Raw genomic sequence first — 7639 nt, 5'->3', positions numbered from 1 at the left:
AACAGGCCCAAGGCAGAGGCCCACCCTCTTCATCCTGCTGCCGCCTGAGGACGAGGCCTCCCGAGGCCCTTGATGTGGCTGAGGACACCCCCTGCCTTTCCCTGCAAGGGGCCACCCACCCGCACCTGGTGCAACAGTGTCACCGTGTTTGCATGGAGGCAGGCTGAGGATTCCTTCCATCCTTCCTTCCTTCCATCCTTCCTTCCATCCTTCCATCCATCCTTCCTTCCATCCATCCTCCTGCTCCTGCTGCCCTGATGAACGGCCCAAGGAAACCCGACCCAGAGGCAATGTGGGTCGGTCTCCCTCCCTCCCTCCCTCTGGGCACTTCAAAGGGGCCCCGGGCGCTGAACCAGAGAGAGAGGGGTCCCGGGACCCATTTGAAGTGCTAATGGCCTCTCCCTGGGGGTCTGGGAGGAAGAGAGAGAGAAGGAGAGCAGAAGACTCTGAGGCCTCCCCCGCAGACCCCAGGCCCTGGATCAGGCCCCTCCGGCAGCCCCTTCCTCTCCTCCTCCTCCTCTTCATCTTCTTCTCCTCCCTCCCTCCCCCCTCCCTCCAAGAGGAGACCCCTCCCCACAAAGATGGATGTGCTTCTCCTCCGAGGAGGGAGGGAGGGAGGGAGAGGGCTCGTAAATCTTCTTGACTGGCCTGGCCTGGCCTGGCATGGGGGGGGGGGGGGGGGGGGGCGCCAGTTGAAAGGGACCCAGAAGGAAGGAGGGAGGGAGGGAGGGAGGGGCCCTCTGGGTGGGGGAGGGGGCTGGAGAACAAAGAGCCCCCCCCCTCCCGGCCCATCCGCTCCCACACTCCCCCCCCCCCCGACCCACACCTTCATCTTCTTGGGACCCTTCTTCCTTCTTCATCCTGCCCCAGAACAGACACAGAGTCATCTCCTGAGGAACCGCTTTGGTCACTTCCATGTTTGCCCAGAGCATGGTCCCCGGGGTCTCTTCCCGCTCCAGGATGCTATGCTCTGGGACGCTATGGTCCTATGGTCCCATGATGCCATGTTCCCATGATGCCATGTTCATCCCATGGTCATGAGATGCCATGGTCCCATGTTCCTAGGATCCCATGTGCCTATGATGCCATGGTCCCATGATCTCGTGTTCCTACCCTGTTTCCCTGAAAATAAGACATCCCCGAAAAATAAGACCTAGTCGAGGTTTTGCTGAATTGCTAAATATAAGGCCTCCCCCAAAAGTAAGACCTAGCAAAGTTTTTATTTGGAAGCATGCCCAGCGCCTGCCAAACAGAACACCAGAGCATTCAGGATTGGTAAGTGACATACCAGTTGTACATGGAAATAATGGTAGTAACAAGAAATTCTGGATAGGATTCACAGCTTGTCTGGTTTGTGATGACAACTACTGAAGAATAGAGAATAATAGAGAGAGAAAATAAATGTAATAATACCAATACGAATAGAGAAAAATAATAAATGTACCATCTATTCTCGAGTATAAGCTGACCCAAATATAAGCCAACCAGGACCCTCACAGTATAGAATAAATGTTCATTTTTTTGTTCAACAATAAATGTGAATTCTTCTTCATGGAAAAATAAGACATCCCCTGAAAATAAGACCTAGAGCATCTTTGGGAGCAAAAATTAATATAAGACACTGTCTTATTTTCGGGGAAACACGGTATGATCCCATGGTCCTACGATCCTGTGTCCCTATGATCCCATGTTCCCATGATCCTGTGGTCCTATGATCCCATGTCCCTATGATGCCATTACTTATGTATTTATTTATTTCCATCATTTGTATCCCGCCCTTCTCACCCGAAAGGACTCAGGGCGGCTTACAAAACTGGCAGAATTCGATGCCAATACACAACAATACAAAAGAATTGTCTGGGTCCCATGATCTCGTGTTCCTATAATCCCGTGTCCCTATGATGCCACAGTCCCATGGATCCTGTGTCCCGATGACTCTGTGTCCCTATGATTCCGTGTTCCTATGATTCCATGTCCCTATGATGCCATGATCCCATACTGCTATGATCCCGTGTCCCTATGACTCTGTGTCCCCATGATGCCATGGCCCCATGCTCCCATGTTCCTATGATTGTAGGATGTGGGTCCAGAGAGGCCTTGCAAAAGGCGGCAGCGGAGGAGGAGGAGGAGGCGGAGGTCCAGGTGCCGGCGTGCGTGCAGCCGAATCCCCTTCTCCCCCAACAGGATGTGGGCCTTTATTTATTTCATTTCCCCCCAAAGAGGAAATTAAATTCCGACCGAAGGAAGCGCTTTATCGCCGCCGCCGCTCACTCCTTCCTCCCAAAACGCAGCAGCAGTGCCATCGAGGGGTGCGCTTCCTGCTCCCCTCATCCTCCTCCTCCTCAACATATATATACACACTCCACTTGTTTCACTTCCAACAGACCTCTGAAGATGCCATTAGCCACAGATGCAGGCGAAACATCAGGAGGGGATGCTGCTGGAACATGGTCATATAGCCCAAAAAACTCACAGCCGCCCAGTGATTCCAGCCATGAAGGCCATTGGCAATACAAGTCATCTCTCTCTCTCTATATATATATATACAGTAGAGTCACTTATCCAACATTTGCTTATCCAACATTCTGGATTATCCAATGCATTCTTGTAGTTGGCCCGTGCCATGCTACAAAGTGCTGTTATGACACAGCATGTCCACCTTTGCAGAAGTCCAAACAGACCCAGATCTTTGGAGCATTGGGTGAGATCGAGGGAGCGTTTCTATTGACAAGAGATGACAAGATCTGGCCGTATTGACCACCAATGGTGGGTAGATCCTTCAAGTGGCTGCAACGGAGCCCAAGGGGCCGGAGGAGATGCCACAAGGAGGCCGAGTCCTTCCCGAAGGAAGGAAGGAAGGAAGGAAGGAAGGAAGGAAGGAAGGAAGGAAGGAAGGAAGGAAGGAAGGAAGGAAGGGAATGAAGGCAGGCCTTGGGTTAGGGTTCCTCCCTGGCTTTGGCACATCATCCATCCTGTCACCTGTCAGGAGCAGTTTGGTGCCTCCAATTTGGCACCTGGGAGGGGACAAGGGGGCTTCTTCTTCTTCTTCTTCTTCTTCTTCTTCTTCTTCTTCTTCTTCTTCTTCTTCTTCTTCTTCTTCGTCCTCCTCCTCCTCCTCCTCCCAGGGGCAAGGGCATCACTCATCTTCACACCCCTCCGTCCTGGCCATTTGCTCCTTCCCTTCCTCCCTTCCATCCCAGGTGCCAATGTGGCCAAGCTTCACCTCTGAGCCAGGGCCTGGGAACCCAAGACCAAAGGAGTTGTTGTTGTCCTCCTCCTCCTCCTCCTCCTCCTCCTCCTCCTCCTCCTCCTCCTCCTCCTCCTCCTCCTCCTCCTCCTCGCAAGGCTGTGCCAAAACGGACACCCGGGCTCCGGCTCCCTTGGGCGTCAAGGGCTTTGTGGAGGTGGGCATGGAGCCCCCGTGGCACCTTTGGCACTTTGGACCCACTTTCTCTGGGGCTGGGATTGTGGGGTGGTGGGATGGTCCACTGCAAGAGGGTTCTTCTCTGGAGGCCACCACTGGGGATGGAGATGTGCTCACGGGACACATAGACAACCAGGCCTCCTCCTCCTCCTCCTCCTCCTCCTCCTCCTCTTCTTCCCATCCCTTGGACATCCTCCCCGAACCTTTCAGGATTAGGAAAAGGGTCCTGAGGGAAGGCAGCTGCAAGGGAGCCCTCGCTCCACAACAACAACAACAACAACAGCAACCAGGGATGACTAACCCAGCAGCTGGGACCCCACTCTCCTCCTCCTCCTCCTCCTCCTCCTCCTGTCTTCTTTTTCTCACTCCCTTCTTCTTCTTTCTTTCTTCCTCCTCCCCTGATGTATGGCCCTGCGCCAGGCTGCCCATGTCTCCCTCCTTTTTGGGGGTCCTGGCAAGACCCCCCCCCCAAAGAAGGCCTCCCTCTGAGGCTGAGAGAGCGTGACTTGGCCCAAAGTGGAGGTGGAGTCCGCACTTGGGCCCAGCGTTTCCTCCCTTCTTTCTTTGGCCAGAATGAGGATCCGAACTCGGGACTTCTCTCCGGAGGAGGAGGAGGAGGAGGACGGGAGGCGAGCCCACTCACGGGAGGAGGCTCCGTCCCATCCTCACTCAGGCCATTGGACAAACACAGCTGCACCAGGCTTGGCTCCCTTCCTCCCTCTTTTTGGAAAAGCAAAATAAAAAGGTGGGGGATTTGGAGCCATTCCCTTGCAGAGCCCTCGGCCTTATTATTATTTCAGTTTGTTTGAAAGAAGAAAGGAAGGAAGGAAGGAAGGAGAGAAAGAAAGAATGAAAAAGAGAGGCCCTGATGGACGGCAAGGTCCTCCCTCTGAGCACCATTTGCTTGGCTGAGGGGATCCTTGACTGGGAGGCGTTTACTGGCCCTGATTGTTTCCTGCCTGGAATTCCCCTATTTTCAGAGTGTTGCTCTTTATTATTATTATTATTATTATTATTATTATTATTATTATTATTGTATGACACAGCAAACAAAATAGACATGCTGGATTTCATATCGCAAAATCACAAGTCAAACACTTCCCAAGTGTCTAGGACTGAGTGATATTTTTGGATGATGCTGCAGATCCCAGTAAGGTGGTCTTTGCAGATGATGATGATGATAATAATAATAATAATAATAGAGTTGGAATAGAATAATAGAATCATCCGAAAATACATCACACAGTCCTAGACACTTGGGAAGTGTTCGACTTGTGATTTTGTGATACGAAATCCAGCATGTCTATCTTGTTTACTGTGTCATAATAATAATAATAATAATAATAATAATAATAATAATAATAATAATAATACAAATGGTTATCAGAGATATAATGATGATGATGATGAAGATGATGATGATAATAATAATATCATCATCATCATCATTATACCTCTGACAACCATTTGTATTATTATCATTATCGGGGTTGTTGTATGTCTTTCGGGCTGTGTGGCCATGTTCCAGAAGCATTCTCTCCTGACGTTTCGCCACATCCTCCGAGGATGCCTGCCATAGATGTGGGCGAAACGTCAGGAGAGAATGCTTCTGGAACATGGCCACACAGCCCGAAAGACATACAACAACCTTGTGATCCCGGCCATGAAAGCCTTCGACAACACATTATCATTATCATTTTATCATTGTCATCCCTTTGAAGACCAAGATCTTGGCTGCAACATTCCCATCACCATACATCATCCTCATCACCATCATCCCTCTGAGGACCACTTGGTTGGCTCCATCATGATCATCCTGCTTTTACCGCTTGCTGGAAACACACGGCGGCTCCCGACATTGTCAAACCATGCCATTCAATGTAAAACATGCAACATATTCAAGGCACGCAAGCAAGCCAGGCCTGTGGGCAGAGAGCTGGGGTTGCGCAGAGGGGAAGCCTGGGTGTTTTGGGGAAGGAGGAGGCCAAGCCCGCCTGAGATCCTTGGAGGGATTATTGGATTTTACAAACTGTCCAACGTCATTATGATCACTTTGGCAGGGAGGGACCCCTCCTCAAAATAAGGGAAGGAAGAGACCCCGGAGGAAGGCAGCCTGGCCTTCCTGAAGCCAAGGAACATCCATCATTCTTGGTTCCCACTGGCATCATGATGCATTGACGTTGGGTCAGATTTCTCACTTGTGGTTGGGCATTTGTCATATTAATATTGAAGTTGAACATGACCTCAATATTAGTACAGTAGAGTCTCACTTATCCAACATAAACGGGCCAGCAGAACGTTGGATAAGCGAATATGTTGGATAATAAGGAGGGATTAATAAGGAGGCCCGGGCTGTGGCGCAGGTGGGAGAGCAAGCCAGTGCAATTAACTGCAATGGATCACTCTGACCAGGAGGTCATGAGTTCGAACCCCGCTCGGAGCCTATGTTTGTCTGTCTTTGTTCTATGTTAGAAGGCATTGAATGTTTGCCTATATGTGTCATGTGATCCGCCCTGAGTCCCCTCCGGGGTGAGAAAGAAGGGCGGGATAGAAATGCTGTAGATAAATAAATAAATAAATAAAATTAAGGAAAAGCCTATTAAACATCAAATTAGGTTATGATTTTACAAATTTAGCACCAAAACATCACGTTATACAACAAATTTGACAGAAAAAGCAGTTCAATACGCAGTAATGTTATATAGTAATGACTGTATTTATGAATTTAGCACCAAAATATCACAATGTATGGAAAACATTGACTACAAAAATGCCTTGGATAATCCAGAACGTTGGATAAGCAAGTGTTTGGTAAGTGAGACTCTACTGTATTGCAAAGACAGAAAAGGTGGCCTTTCTGTTTCCCCCTTCCTTCCTTCCTTCCTTCCTTCCTTCCTTCCTTCCTTCCTTCCTTCCTTCCTTCCTTCCTTCCTTCCTTCCTTCCTTCCTTCCTTCCTTCCTTCCTTCCTTCCTTCCTTCCTTCCTTCCTTCCTTCCTTCCTTCCTTCCTTCCTTCCTGGAGACAAGAGGGCTCGGGCTGTGGCGCAGGCTGGAGAGCAGCTGCAATGAATCACTGCAATGAATCCCTCTGACCAGGAGGTCATGAGTTTGAGGCCCGCTCGGAGCCTATGTTTGTCTGCCTTTGTTCTATGTTAAAAGGCATTGAACATTTGCCTATATGTGTAATGTGATCCGCCCGGAGTCCCCTTCGGGGTGAGAAAGAAGGGCGGAATATAAATGCTGTAAATAATAATAATAATAATAATAATAATAATAATAATAAGGCCACCAGGCCATCTGCCGGGAGGGCTTTGCCTGTGCAGAAGGGGTGGACTAGGTGCCCTTTGGGAGCCCCAAAGTTCCCGCTCCAGGATCCCCTGAGCCTTGGAAGGGTTAATGGGATGCTTTCCCCACTCCATCCCAAAATATTATAGTTGAGAGAGTGGGGGGGAGAGAGAGGGAGAGATGAGATGCTTTGGTGTGAAAACATTCCCAGGGTTTTGCCTTTCGCAAGAGAAATAAGCACAGGGCCGGCCTGGGCCGCCTCCTCCTGGCATGACTTCATGTTCGCTGCCGGGAGGGAGGGAGGGAGGGAGGGAGGAATGGACCGTCCCCCTATTTATCTTTGCAGACCTTGATTCGATTAGGCCCAGCAGCCAGGCCCACGGATGGAGGGATGGATGGAAGGACGGGTGGCCTTTGCTCTGGGACGGCTTGCCCCCCCCCCCCCCCCGCCAAGAGGCCCTTCCTTCCTCGTCAAGGAGGGACAAACCCGGACCGGTGCTGCCATCCTCCGGCCAAAAGACACCCCATTTCACCACCACCACCACCACCACCCGTTGCATTTGAAGAAGAAGCATGGGTTGGCTTCCACACGCTCTTGTATAAAGTCTGGTGGATGAATGGCATAAGCACTTTGCATTGTTTTAAACTTTGTATATTGTCTTTTAGGACTGTTTTAACTGTTTTAGTTAATTGCCTAACAGTGTAATGGCATCCATTGCCACTTGTACGCTGCCCAGAGTCCCCTCGGGTGAGAAGGGCGGGGTATAAATAATTGAAATTAATTAATTAATTAATAGCCACTCAAGATGCGGTGCTACAAGACTTTGTGTGAGCCTCACAAAGAACTTCCTGACAGCCCAAGCAGAGGCTGGGTGGCCATCTGTCTGGAGAGATTGGGTTGTGTCTTCCTTTATAACAGAAAGGGGATTGG

This window comes from Anolis carolinensis, unplaced genomic scaffold (assembly GCF_035594765.1).
Source record: "Anolis carolinensis isolate JA03-04 unplaced genomic scaffold, rAnoCar3.1.pri scaffold_11, whole genome shotgun sequence".
Taxonomy (NCBI): Eukaryota; Metazoa; Chordata; class Lepidosauria; order Squamata; family Dactyloidae; genus Anolis; species Anolis carolinensis.
Note: the sequence above shows the minus strand (reverse complement) of the source record.